Source organism: Drosophila ananassae, chromosome 2R, assembly GCF_017639315.1.
Source record: "Drosophila ananassae strain 14024-0371.13 chromosome 2R, ASM1763931v2, whole genome shotgun sequence".
NCBI classification, from domain to species: Eukaryota; Metazoa; Arthropoda; class Insecta; order Diptera; family Drosophilidae; genus Drosophila; species Drosophila ananassae.
Genome location: NC_057928.1, coordinates 17,150,863 through 17,165,632, shown reverse-complemented (window position 1 = coordinate 17,165,632; position 14,770 = coordinate 17,150,863). Strand labels below are relative to the sequence as shown.

At 41.1% G+C, this 14,770-nt stretch overlaps 1 protein-coding gene and 1 long non-coding RNA gene across 5 annotated transcripts in view; one reads left to right on the top strand and one right to left on the bottom strand.

Annotated features, from left to right (window-relative positions):
- The window catches only part of LOC6506847 (cyclin-dependent kinase 14), an 82,973-nt gene that overhangs the window by 56,315 nt on the left and 11,888 nt on the right, over window positions 1-14,770 (bottom strand). The window lies entirely within an intron of this gene.
- Window positions 7-2,905, top strand: LOC123257130. Of its 2 annotated transcripts, XR_006507101.1 has the most exons (4): window positions 7-301; window positions 370-1,141; window positions 2,041-2,324; window positions 2,383-2,905. It is a non-coding gene; the product is annotated as an uncharacterized LOC123257130 (long non-coding RNA). The 2 variants fall into 2 exon arrangements; XR_006507100.1 differs by having other exon boundaries at window positions 2,041-2,905.

Genomic DNA, 14,770 nt, shown 5'->3' with positions numbered 1-14,770 from the left:
GCAGCAGCGGCAGCAGCAACTGCAGCAGGGGCAGCAGTGAGTGGGTTCTCCGCCAAACAAAGTCCACTCACTACGCGAACATTTCATTCAGGCTAAGAATAAGCAACGCAACGCTATGCCAGAGCGCAGCCGGCGAGTTTGAACAGCTGAAGACGAGCTTGCGTTCCGGTTTAATTTTCTTTATTCGGCTTACGTCACAAACAAAGACAGAGGGCTCATAATAAATACAGAGTAAAAATTAATGTACAAAAAAAAATAACATAAAATTTCTTCAAATGTAGCATTTATTGTATGAAACCAGGTAGGCATTCAAATAATTTAATATTAAGAAATTGCATAATAAATACATTTATTTTATTTTTTTTGCAGTTCTCTGACAATAAAATGCAAAAACAAAAAGTAAACAAATAAAATAATGAAAACAAAAGAAATTCAAAATAAAGAGAAAAAGAAAATAAAGAAATGCTGGCGTTGCCGAATTGCATTCGAGGAAGTGTTGGCAAAAAATAAATTATTTAAGAAGCAACAAAATGCTGCCCATTGTTTCGTGCAGCAGTGGCCAGAAAGCATGAATCATCAGCCCCACAGAGACAGAGAGAGAAAGAGACAGAGCGATGGGGGGCAAGCGAGAGAGGGAGACAGGTGCAAAGGCATCCACAAAAACAGAGAAAGAGAAACAACAAACAACAGAAACGAACTGGTATCCAATGAAGGAATGTGGCCAAGCAACAAACAAAAGAGAGCTTGGCTCTCTGCTCTTGGCTTCCACACTCCACTCTCTCTAGATAAGAGAAGAGACAGTGGCAGAGGGCTACCACAGGGGGGGCAGCGACCGCCCTGCCACCGATGGGGGCATCGCATATTTTGGTGCTCTATTTTAAATTATTAATGAGCGGCTTATTCAGTTATTAAAAGCCTGGGAATATCCGATACCAAGAGAACATCCTTTACACTCTCACCCTCTCTTTCTCCCAGTTGCCCAGCCTTCTCCCACTCGACCCTCGAGGCGATTCCCCAGAGAGCGTGTTAGCAGCGTAACAGGAGCCAAGAATTCCCCGCCAAAGAAATTAGATTAGGCTTAGCCCGAGAGCTCCATTTGATTGCGATTGCGGGCTTGGCTTTTGCTGGCCAATAAAAAATGGTAACAACTGTTTAATGTTTTTTTGAGAAAAGGCAGAAAAAAGGATACACGCCCACTCCATAAACCTAGGGATAGGTTAGGTCTATTGGACCTTTACTATTTCCTGATTCCCTGAGTGGTTCCATTAATATGCTATGAACATTTCACGATGGAGCAGAGAGAGTTCCTCTTCAGAGCCCCTAGAAGACTGTAATCTAATACGGAAGCTATGCTAGTTTATTTTTCCATTTCTTATCATCTGCTCTTTGTAAACAAGAGTACTAAACTATTTATGAATAGCTACAGAACCTAAAACTACAGATAGCCTAATTAAATCTTAGATACTTCCTCTCAAAGTGGTACTATCATTAAGAATAGAACATATTTATAATAAAGTTCCTAGTTTAGAAGTCACCCCTTTCACGACCCTTATCAGCAATCCACATTTACGAAAAAAAATATCAATCATTTCCACCGACCTGACTTTTCACAGGTCTCTCCCACCCAGTTGGTGCTCCCTGCCCATTTCAATTACTCGAACCCCTGTTCCTGGGCCCTGGCTAATTTGCATTTCGGATCGCCCTGAGGCCTAAAAAACCGAGCCGCAAAAACCGCACCTGGAAAAACTTTTGCGGCTCCTCTGCCAGCGAACTGAGTGAGGAAATATAAATTTTGTAGCTTGGCTGGCATGGCTCCACTAGGCAGGCTGCCCCCCGAAAGTGTTGCATTTGTTTAGGCTGTCGGGACACGCACTTCACTCCTACTACCAGTCCACCTGAACCTGACTTCTATCCCCCAGGTGACCGAAAAAGGCAAAAGCAACAGTCACTGGCTGAGCAAACAACAGGAACACAACACAGTAGGCTAAAAATTGCGTGTGAAATGGTTTTAACTTTTGCTTTTTATCTTCCCTGTTGCAGTGGCACGTGAGGGTCGTTGGTGGGTCTTTGGTGGGTCTCTGGTGTGCGAGAGTCCTCACAAGTTACGCATACGCCATGTTAACCGATTCATGCTGCCAGCTACCAGTTTCTTCTGGTTTTTCATATTGGAAACACTCGGAAAATAAAAAGGAAGGTTTAATTATGGGCTATATAGTCTTCTTAAAGTTAAACCTATACTTAAACCTTTCTTTTCTTTCAGTGATTGCCAATCCTCTACCGCCTTCATAGCCCTTTTTCTTCCACCTTTCCCAACTCAACCAAAAGTAAGTCTCTCTTTCCCCTTGTTGTTTTAGTTGACATTTTATTTCTTACTCCACGTAGGTAAATTTAATGGAAAACGACGTGGCCACTTTAGGCAGAAAAAACTTTACGAATAGGAAATGAATTTTATTTGAAATCGAAACGGATTAGGGGCAGTATATAAGTATAGGGTATGGAAAAATAAACTCCTTCCATAAGCAGAGTGGGGTTGGGATAATGGACCGGCCATCCGACCAACTTAATTGACTTTTGAAGTGAGTAACCATCAATCCTGCCGGCCCCTGCCTTAGAGCCCTCACTCCCCCACATGTGTGGCGAACACATAAAATCATTTAAATAATAAATGCGGCAAAAAGTTTATTCGAACAGGGCTGAGCTGGTCCTGGACCTGGGTCTGGGCCTGGCTAACTGAAGCTTAGCATGTAATCAAAGTTTGGCAAATGAAAACATTTGCAAAATGTTTGCCCCAAATCCACTCTCCTTCCAGTCTCCGGCTTCTGCAGCAGGATGTGTGTTTTGTGGGTCCATAAAATCAATAAACTTAAATAACTACAAATAACTGAGAAATTGGGGCACTCTCGCAAGGGAAGATAGGTGGGCTATGGGGTGTAGAGTAGTGTAGTGTAGAGCCAAATGCAATTGCCTTCCCCGTAATCCTCCTTTCAGCCAGGTCCAGGACCAGGACCAGGACCAGAGCGGGATAAGCTTCAACTTTCCACACGTTCTGCTCTTCCCCTTGCCGGCCATCAACTTCACTCCATATATATTTGCTAATGAGACGGATTAAGGACCGAAAAGTTGTGGACAAAGTTGACCTCCCCCGAAAGCCCGCAATAATAACTCATGTTTATGTCAGCCAAATAAATATGGTAAACAATGTTTGGCAGTGTTTGTTGTGGTTTAGTTATGGTGATGGTCTGCTCTTGTTTGCCAGAGATGGGGAAGGAAATTGACAATTTCCGGCAGAAGGGAAGGGGAGCCTGGCATTAAATCGGATTTAAATATGTGTGGTTGAAATAAACCAATTAAGGATGGGATTTGAATATGCAAATAATAGTAAAAATACTATAGTATAAATAAATTTATGCAGTTATTTAATCAAATTCTGATACAAATAAAAATTTAAATAGAAATGACTGCCTAAACACCCCAACAGATAGCCTCATAAGCCTGTCCCATTAATATTGTTCACACTTTTCCAAGAAGCCATTAAAATCAAAACCCCATGAAGATCATTAAAAGCGTAGCAACTCAATCGTACGAATAATTAAAAAGTCCCCATTTCTGTGTCATAACATTCCGTATACGCCGTATATGCCACACATTTGATTTCCTATTCGCCCTTCCTCTCGACAACGGCGATTCCTTTTCGCAGCCCAACATTTCCCTCTCGAATAAACCAATCGACCATGAACTGGGCCCCCCCTTATCCTCTATATAGCCATATATATAGTCCCGCAATCAACAATGGAGAGAAGCACAAACTTCCGGTCTCACTTTCATTCAATTCTGCCCTTAGCTCTGCCGCCCTGCCGCTGCACTTTATTGCAATGAAGGAACAAAAAATCGCATAAAATGCAAAACGTTCTTTTTCCCCACTAAAAAGGTCCATAAACATTTTGAGTCATCGACTTGGCAGTTACACTCAAAGAAATTAAAAGGAAAAGGTAAACAAAAGACAATTGTTAGCCTTGAGGAATGTAGAGCCTTTCAAAGCTCCTCATTTAAATAGTTAGAATGGACCTCCATTTATGAATTAAAATATATATTTTTTTTCAGTGCACTGCCCCCCCTTCTAGCCCCTACTAGGCAGAGTGAGAACCAATTTACAGCTATGCCCAAAAAACAAAAAAAAGAAAACAAAAACAAAAACGGAACAGAATTAAAGCAAACAAACAGCACGCACAAGCAGTTAATGGAGGCCAGAATGGTGGGGGAATTTGGCAGATGATGCCCCTCTGAGGCGGCAAGGGGGCACATAGGAAGTAGATCCACACACACATGTGTGTGTGTCGCTTTTCAGCTTGAATTGAATTTGAATTAAAAGCAAAAAACGGAAATCATTTGGCGTGGAAAGTGCCGAGTGTCTCAAGTGCTTTAATTGCCAGCCATCCAACAGATACTATAGTTTTCGTTAAAAAAAAAAAGACTAATTTGAGGGCAAGACTCTCGAAAGGAATTAATTTTATAGAGGTTTGTGTGATTAGAGTCTCAAGAGCTAGTAGTCTGCCCTTTGAAACCCTATTTACTAACGTGTCCTAAACTGTTAATAACTGACCTGATTTCCATATAAATTGCCAAACTAATTATGTGATTTTGAGTGCCAAAAATATGCATATTTTAATTAAAAACACAAACTTCAACAAGTTTAAAGGGGATTTATTTTAGTTGGACATCTTCCATTTAACCTAATTGTCTGCCAAGATCTGCAAACATAATTTTCGCAAAAACTAATTTGATGGCCAACTTTGTTTTTCACTTTTTACTCTTTTGGCCATGTAGAGTTAGGAGCTGGCAGTCAGTCTAAAATTTGCATAATTAGACAAAAGAGTTTCACTAAAGTTGGTCTTCCTTTGGGCCAATCTTCCACTTCAACTCAAACGCTACTTTTTCTTGGCTTTTTTGTTTATTTTCCGATTGAAGATGCAACTATAAAGTCTTGAATTTCTAACCAACTGAGTTTGTTTATTTATTGGGTTTCTGCAAAACCCACAACTTGCTTGGCTGCAGCATCTCGAGTTATGAAATTTATTGGCCTCAGAGCCACTAGACTCTAGTTTTAATTGGAAGTGTTTCACATTAAAATACATTTTTTATAAGAGCAATTTCTTGGAATAAACATTCGGTTTTGTTTTGTTTTTGGCTCAGTTGTCTTCCTTGCTCACTTTGGTTATGATTGATGGAGCTTTGAGAGACCAAAGCCAAGAAATCTGATAGGGGAGAACACTAGAACAGCAGGAGTCTTGGGGTTTTGAATTTCAAGTTGATTAAAAGCCCCGAGGAACTATTGCGTCTGACATCTAATTGAGTTATTTCAGGTTAATTATTGAGCAAACTCCAGTGGTCCGATGCCATCGAATGCAAAATCAATTCAATTTCGAAAGGCATCTCATTTCATTAGTTGGTGGTTCGTTTGTCCGAACTTAATTAACCATCATATGGCGAGGAATGTAAATATTTCTTCATTAGTTGGGTGTTTTCTTTATGACCCCACCGGAGGTGAACAGGAATGGGAATTCCCCCTCCGGAGTTCGGAGTCCGGACCACTGAACAATGGAATGAAAGAAATATGAAATAAAGGATATCCATGGCTATCCTGGCAAATTAAAACGCTTGCCAATGCACAAAAGGGTTAAATGGCTTAAGCGATGGGCGGACTGAGGGTCTCAGGGGCGTGGCTCGAAGGAGCCAATAAAAATACGTGAGTAATGTGGCCAAATGGCAGCAACCGACTGCGTTGCAGGTCATAAATTGATTGAACCAAAGGGAAGAAAATGATGCAACAAAGGGAAGTCCGAAGAAAACAGTTCAGAGAAGAAATATGTAAAATATGAAAGGACAGGAAAAAATACTTCCAATTAAAAATTGATTTTAAAACAATAATTTATGCAAATAATAGGATATTTTCATTGAAAATAGTTTTTAAAATCACAAAAAACATAAATTACCTTTCAAGGGAATATACAATATTTATCTCAGTGCTATGAGGAACAGAAACCATGCAGTGGAAAATCGAGAACAAGACTGAAACACCAACTAGCCAACACTTTATAGCTGCAATTCAGAACTGAACCGAGCCCACGTGGCGTATGAGTGACGTGAATTTATGTAAGCTGTCCCCGGCCAGGAAAACTAGATAGGAAAAGCAAAACTGCAAAGGGGAAACTGCTTAACTTGCCACGTTCTAATCAGTGAATGCAACTGCAAACATTTTTGTTTGGTTGCTGCCCAAACTTATTTCGTAAGAGCTGGGGGTAAGAGGAGCTGTGCAGCTGGGAGGGCTGTGGGAAAACCGGTTTCAGTTGCAGTTGTTCACCTTCAGCGTCCTTTAAGCTAGTCAAGCTCGGAGCGAGGTGGTTTTTCAAACGGAGAGGGGGCCGGCAGCCAACAGCAAACCAATGTTGCATGCCTCACAGCCCAACAAAACCAAACTAAACCAACACAAAAAGAACCAAACAACCGACAACGAAAACGACAACAAGAAGTGTTTGGAATGCACAATTGAAATTGAGATTTATGTTGCCATCTCAGAGATACTCTGTAGCTAGAAAGGGGAATAGAGTTGGGGATATCTTAGAATTTTAGAACCAAAAATATAGGGTTATATTTGAAAGACTAGAAGTGAATATTAATAATTCCTAGATAGTTTACTAAGATAGTGTATTTTTACACTGTATTTCCCCTAAAACCCATCTGATCCCTCGCAGCTACCCTGGAAATCACAAATCAGCGACTGCATTGGCCAGATGCCGGGCCAGCTCGGAAAACTCTCTATCCTAGGGAGGTGGTGACCCCTCAGGGAAGCTGAGCTGGGCTGGAAAATCAAGAGGTGGCAAGAGGTGGGACAGCTGCGACTGACTTTGTGGGCAAAACCAGTTGAGTGGCAGGCAGGCAGGCAAGCTGCCTCCAATTCCAAGCTCCCGAATCGGTGACACAACAACAATAAAGCACTTTAGACATTTCAGGAGAATGGAGGCTTTAAGGGAGAAGGGGTTTTGGAGTAAAAAACGAACATCGCTGGCAATTACAATTCAATTAATGCGCTTACTGCAATTCTTTTTCGCCGGCATTCGCTGGAAAGCCCTTATAATTTTTCTCCAGTGTGGTAAACACATGATAAGAAGCAGGAAAATTACTCAAAAGGGTGTATGGTGTGTGGTATATGGTGTGTGGAGCGTGTGTGTGTGGAATAAAAGGCAGAGCTGGAGTCCAAGAACTTGGAAATTTAATCGCTGCCTCACAAAGTTAAACGACCGCGCAAGTTGCTTAAGACGCAAGTCGCAGACATGGAAAGTGGGCGCATTGGGTGGTGGGTTTAAGAAGAGGGGGCGTGGCGTTACGCCATCATCACCGCCATCGTTGCAATCAGCTCATGTGTAAGGGAATTTCCTATTAAAAAAGTCAACGAATTAAGGTAGCCTCTTATATAATTTAGAGAAATAAAATAAATGATAGGGATTATCAAAAAAAACATGTTTAAAATAGACACAACCTAATATTATAATTTATTTAAATTTATATTAAAAATGTGCTGTAACCAAAGTACCTCACAAGTTAAGGAATACATCCACCTACTCATTGCGTATTCCTGCCACCATTCGACCCCCTAAACTTCCACATTATACCACTATATTGCATCCTTATAGCTGCTCCTACTACTCGGACTTCTTCGAACCACGCACACACGCCATGGGTGTTGTTTTTTTCAGGTTGTTTTCCAAAAGGGTGTAAGTTTTTTGTGCTTACAAGAAAAGGCAGCGATTGCACAATGAACGGTTTTAAATTGCATTTTATTTAATTAAGCTGAAGGCATAATAAAAGAAGAAATCGAGACTGCAAGACTGCGAGGGAGGCTTCTTAAGAAGTTTTCCTCATTTTCCTTAAACAAGAAAAGTTCCATCGTTGAGGAACTTCTTTCGGGGGTCTGCGGCAGATTTGTTTTGTGGGATTGTTGAATTTGCTTTTGAATGCGCTGAAAGTTTATAAGAAAACAAAGCCAGAAGCGAAAACTTTAAAATAAGTAAGGAATAGTCAACAATGGCATAACAAAATGCCTGAAATGGATCGTTGAGAATTATTCGACTATAAAGTGAAGTCATATTTTTGATTGTTGAAAAAAAAAACAGATTAAAAGGATAACTTTTAAGTTTTTTTCACAAATTCCTCTAATTATTAAACAAAAAAGGACTCGTGTTTTATTTCACTTAAGTCAGACACAAAAGGCAGCAGCAGGATCCTCTGGAAGGGGGCGTTAGACTCCCAGGACGAGTCCCCAAACTAGCATAAAAGTTACATAATAAAACTAATAATAATTATCAAAGCCATTGTCAGGACATCAGCGAGACAGAGAACCAGAAAACCAAAACAAACACAGGACAAGTGAACAGAAACCATAGCAGAAGTGGAAAATAGAAAACAGGATGTGGGCGGAGGCTAAAGGATACTCCCTACAGATAGAGAAAATAAATATTTGCCAGGACTTTTATATTCTCTTATTTATTTAGACTTTTATTTTATTTTTTTCTGTGTAGAAACTAAAAAAAAACTGTGCTGTTGTTGGTGTTTGGTGACATGGCCTGAAAGACCAACAACAAAAACTGGAACAACGCCATTTTCTTGTTGTTGCTGATGTCCTGGCTAGAACTCCACCTCTGCCGCTTGACATTGCCAAGGATACCGGAGAGAGGAGAGTATCCCGATTCAGGGATTCACTCCGATGGCTTCGCATGCCCATCATCATCGTCATCCTCATTGTGTCCTGGAAACAGGAGCTGGTGAGGGAGCTGGAGCCGCCACAATGAGTGGCACAAATGGCGACCAGGACAATAAAATGTCATAATGAAAGTTGCTTTTTTTGTTGTCCTTGCTGAGAAGAGAAATGTTCAGCCGCCAACGACATTTCGGAGAGTTATAAACGGGGGCAGTCTAATGGGTTTGTTGACTGTCCCGCATGGCGGTTATGGCCAGAATGCCATGTTGTCCTTGGCAATGGATTTTAAGGTTTTCAAAAAGGCTTACCAGAGTCAAGTGTCAAGTGAACATGACAATTTTTAAGCCTCAACTTCAAAACTTACCTAGAAATATAAAAAGAGAAAAATGATAATTAGTTATTGGCTGAAAAGTGTTAATGACTTATTTTATATGCTTTTTGTTAATTTTTTTGTCAAATATATACTTCTTTCTCCTCAAAAGACAATAAATAACAGTGTCATTTATTGAAATTTGTTTCCCAAATCGAGTTTTTGACATTTAATTAAATACCTCAACTCGTATGCAAATATTTGAAGATAAACAACAATTGCTTTTCGCATTCCTTGATGGCTGATGGAATTTATAACTGAACAGAAATTAAATTACTTAACCCTAATTAGTATTGGCATGACAGTGGAGTAGTGAGTAACTGAAACCGCAAACTCCAGCTGCAACTGTGAAATATTCGCAGTTGATTAATAATGAAAAAGCAACCCAAAGTTTAGTCATGCAACACGACTGGCAGAGTTAGTCTTTCTTTTCTGAAGTCTTAGTTTCAGTTCGTTTTCATCTTCAGCTCTTTCCCTTCCCAGTGCTACTCGCACAAGTGTTGAGTTTGGAGTTTGGAGTCTTCAGTCTCAAGTCTGGGACTGCCTTCACATCAATTAGTGGTTTCATGTTGTGCATGACAGGCGAAGTTGCTCTCAAGATTTATATCAAGCATATGTATAACTTCCTCTCTCTATTACTGATGCACTCGAAAAAAAAAACAAATCAATAGAAACAAGAGCTCCCCCTCTGGAAAGAATATATTTCTTAAAGTGTAAGAGATGCATGTTTGGTTGTTGCCTTGCCACTCAAGGATTACGTTCTGTGCCTCTGAAGATGCTGTCGTTCATCAACGTCTCCCACCAAGGCTTCTTCGACTCTGTCTTCATTTTCATCACAGGGACTCCTTCGGTTTTTTTGGGCAGGACTCCCCAGGTGTTGTGCGCGTCTGTCTGCGATTCCACCTGATAGACAAAGTGTCAAATGAGTAATGCAAATTGCAAGCAGCCAAAGGAGCTGCCAAAGGATCCTCGATAAGGAAGGGTTATGGGGTTTCCCCATTTGCATATGTGGGACCAGAACTTCCTCTTAAGCTTTGCATTTCGGGTTCTGGCCCATGCATTCTCACTTTCTGGTTAGTTAGTCAGTCACTTTGGCAGCGTTTTGCAGCTGTCATGCATATGGAAGTAGGTCGTAAATCTTTGCCACTTTCGGCTGCTTGCAACGCTGCTTCTGCCTCTGATTCTGATTCTGATTCTCTAGTACTATAGTTTCAGTTGCCTTTGCATACTTGATGAATCCATTTGGGAGGAGAGGGGTGAATGTAGTGAGCATATTGCTCGACGCCTTCTTGATTAATAACTGCAAATTGCCATAATTCTTAAAATGATTTGTTTAGTCTTCCATTTCCGTCCGCTGCCTTCAAGCATGAGAAAATGGACAAATATGACGTTTGTACGGGGTGCTGGTGATAAATATTTAAGAGCTCATTTATCAAAACTTTCAAGGTTGAATAACGTGAATAAAGCTTCATGAGAGAACTGAAAAATTATACCAAAAATCATCAACTATTTCATATTATAGCCTTCGAGTTCCAGGTTATATTGGCTTTTACATGCATTTTAAAGAGAAACCACAGAAAATTCAATAAAAAATTGAAAAAATATTTTGCATCCAAATTATTATGCAGACTTAGGGATATTCGATTTACAAATCGTTTTAATTACACCGCTTAGGAATCGGATGGATATTGGCGAAGATATGGCCTTCGCAGTGGCTCATATTGGCCTTACAAGCGATTTTCATAATTTTTGAAGGGGAGCCCCCAGAAAATTTGAAAAAAATCCAAAAAATATTTTGCATCCAGATTTTGATGCAGATTTATGGAGAATCGACCTACAAATCGATTAAGGTATCCCGCTTAGGAATCGGATGGATATTGGCGAAGATATGGCCTTCGCAGTGGCTCATATTAGCCTTTCAACCGATATTCGTAATTTTTGAAGGGAAGCCCCCAGAAAATATATGAAAAAATCGAAGAAATATTTTGCATCCAGATTTTGATGCAGATAAACGGAGAATCTATTTACAAATCCTTTAAGATATCCCTCTTAAAAATCGGATTGGTATTAGCGAAGATATAGCCTTGTCTCCGTCAGAGACGTACTCAGGAAACCCCTTTGTTAACTCACGTTCATAAAACAATATTAAAATATTTCTTTGTTCCATTACCCGTTTATTTGAGCCGTTTTCCCATCGAAAAGACTTGGTTGCTGGCAGTTTGCTTTGCGTCGGTTTAGTGGCTTTAAGCTGCAGAAACTGTGTCAGTTTAGTGGCAGTTCAACATTGGCACAATCGACCCAAAATCCGCAAAACCTTCAGCATTCAGAGCCACTAACGACCTCAAACCGACACCGACACCGTCCCACCTCGTCCTCGTTTTCTCCACTCTTGGCAATCATAATTGGTTGGACAATTTGCCTTCGGCAAACATTAACAGCATTTTCCATGTCAGACGGAGGGACAGGCAGGGAGAACGGCTTCCATGACCCGTTTCTGGCCGGAACCCTCGAACACCTCCCTCGATACTTTTTAATTGAATAAAGTGCACTTTGAACCAAACCCAAAAAACTGGCCTCGGGGCAACACGCCCATCCAACTTGTGACACTTTCATTGTGAGGGTGTCCTGCAAAGGAGCAGGACACGGCGAGTAAAATGTCAAAGTTACTTGACTTCAGTCTTCATCAGTCTTAATTAAAAGAAATTATTATTAAACATATTTATTTTTGATGTCTTATCAACTAATTCTTGTCTTGAAGGACTCTTAAGGATATCTATTACAGTTTATTGTACAATCCTTTTTTTTTTGTCTGTAAGCCAGAATGTCCAATGAGGCATGAGAAGCGAGAGAATCGTGCGACAAGTAATTTTTCTGGCCATAAAAGTGCGCCAATAACCCACTGCACTTTGCACCACAGGCCACAGGCCCTATCCAACCACTCAGACTCCATGCCACTACCCCTCCTTCCCCCCGACAGGCCTACTCCACACACACACAAGAAGGAGCTGGGGCGTGGCAAGTCCTAGTAGATTGAGTTGTGTGTGTGTAGGCCCTGCCACTCTCCTCCTTGTGGCCCTGCCACTCGTATCCATTCATTTTTGTTAATTTATTGCCTTGTGATAGCCAAAAATGGCCAAGAAGGGAGGAGGAGGAGAAGGGCGGCCCGAAGAGGTGGCAAGTGGGTGGTGGCAAGTGGGGGGGATAGCCATTGCACGTCGCAAGTGCCAATGCTTAAAACTTTGTGCTACGTGACTCGACAAGTGGCCAAGACGTAGGAAGAGGAAGCAAAAGGCGTGATGGGTTAGGAGGGGAGGGGAGGCCATGAGGAGGGAGGTCCTGGCCAATACGTGGCTCAAATATGCACGCACGCACACTAAAGTGCCCGAAACACTGGGAGAAAAAAAAAAGGTGAAAAATTATTCATAAAATCAAAAATGTTATTTTTTATTAAAAGCTAATATATTTAATTTTATAAAAATCATGTTTAAATTCTTATAATTTTGTGCTAAACTTTATTTTTTCAGTGTATAAACCTTAGCAGACTGTTGCCATCAACATTTCTTCGTGGTATCTTTTTTGGGCCAGCCTAATTTCTTTCCCGCAGCATCTCCATCCATTGGCTCACACAGACACGCACACACACAGAGGCAGACACAGATACACTCTCTGACACACACATGCACATTGGCGAGACACCGACACGCATACTTGTACATAAAAATCAGGTCATGTTCGCTGCTCAAAGTAATGGAATTTGTAATGCGTTCTCCCACCGATTCCCGCCCCCTTTTCCGCCACTCCCCTCACCCTGATTGCCGCGGAATGCCGTTTTATGTGCTCTTCTTCGTCTTGGTTTTTCCCCCTCCTCCCACCGCCCACTACCACTTTTCCTCCGAAAAAGCAGAAGCTTTCCCCCCTTCTTGATTTTTGCGTGCCCGTCGCTGCAAATTAACTTCTTCTTCTTGGCTAAGGGAGAGGGGGATGAGGAAGTATCTTACAGATACACGGCAACCCGCCCGTCAATGCTCAAGTGGCAGGGCCAGAGTAGCTGAGAAGTGGAAACTCCAGTAGCTCCTCCGCTTGTTTGCCATTATTAACAATCTTTGTTGCCATTTTGTGAGGATGCCCTGCCATGTGTTCCAGACCCAAGACCACGCCCCCTGGTACGCCCCCCCCCTTCTAGCAAATGTATTCAATTAGGTAACTGAAGAAAAATTATATCATTAGCTGGTGGGGGCTGATGGGGGAAAGGTGGAAAGTGCCCTGGGAGGTTTATTAAAATTAATAATTGTCATGGACTGCTGGGACAAGGATGGGAGGGAAAAAGTGTGTCCTTTATAGAGTCCTCGACTCAATAAATGATATAATTAAAATTAAGAAACACAATTCTTTATTACTTCTATTGACAATTTAAACCAATTTCCCATCAAAGCCAATAAAATTTCCACTCAATTTCCATTTCGCCCCAAACTTGAAACTGCCTTCAAGTTCGATAAACTTGTGTTCTTGTCAACTTCAGCTGACTTTCATCATAATTTAATTAAATTGTGTGAATAGAAGACACCATCACTAGACAGTAAGTAGCCCCTGCCCCCATTTTGTGGCAAGAGGCAGCTTGTGCTCTTCATTATTTAGGTCATCATATTGGATGGCAAAATGTCACACAAGAAGAAGTAAAAAAAATAAGTTTTCAATTGGCCTAATGACGAGAAACTTCCTGGCAAGAGTCACTTGACTCGACTGCCTTGGCAAATTGGCCAGCAAAAAGTGGTTCGATATTCCGACAAGCCATCCAGCTACCCAACTGCATTCCACTTCGACAAAGTTTCGAACATTTGGTATAAAATGTTTTCCAAAAAAAAAAATACTTGCAACTAAATGCAAGTGCGGAAAACACCAAGGAAATTAGGAAAGCAAACAAACAAGCCAGAGCCAGCTAGGAAAGAGCAAACAAACAACAGAAACCACGAAAGCAAACACTGAATGTTGCATTCCGATGATGCTGGGCACAAAGTTTTCTATTTTCTCGCACATTCGTTGGCCAAAATCCAAAAGAGCTATAACCGAAATATGCAACCTATATATGTGTTTTAAATCTTATATCTATAAGGAAACTTTAAGGAACTATTTTAGAAATAATAAACTGGCATGCTAAGCTCACATTCCCCATCACTCGCAACAATCTCAGTTGATCCTAGCAAGCTGCAGTTCCTCCAATGAAAGATTACTTTTCGGTCATTACGATTCCATTCAAAATGTATAGCTGCTGCCACTAAAGCCTCATCTAAATCAGTCGAATGGGAGGAGGACCACACCTTGGGAAGTGCCAGACAGAGTCGCACAGACGCATCTGCTTAGCATATCAATGTGAAGAGATTTGCATTTAAAGCTGCCACCAACAGATATTAGCACCACAGACGGCGCACCACCCGTTGCATTCGGCGGTTGGTGCCACCATCGAGAAATCTTGGATGTTTTTTTTGTTATTTATGCGTCTGTTTGGACTAATTCCACCCATGTAGTGGAGCAGACCTGGCCAGGTCACCGGGTACTGGTCACTGGTCACTGGGCAGAGGAAGTGACTGTCTGCAGACTTAAACGGGCTTATCAGAAATTCTAATTGAAATAAACAAAAGAAAAACAAGAGA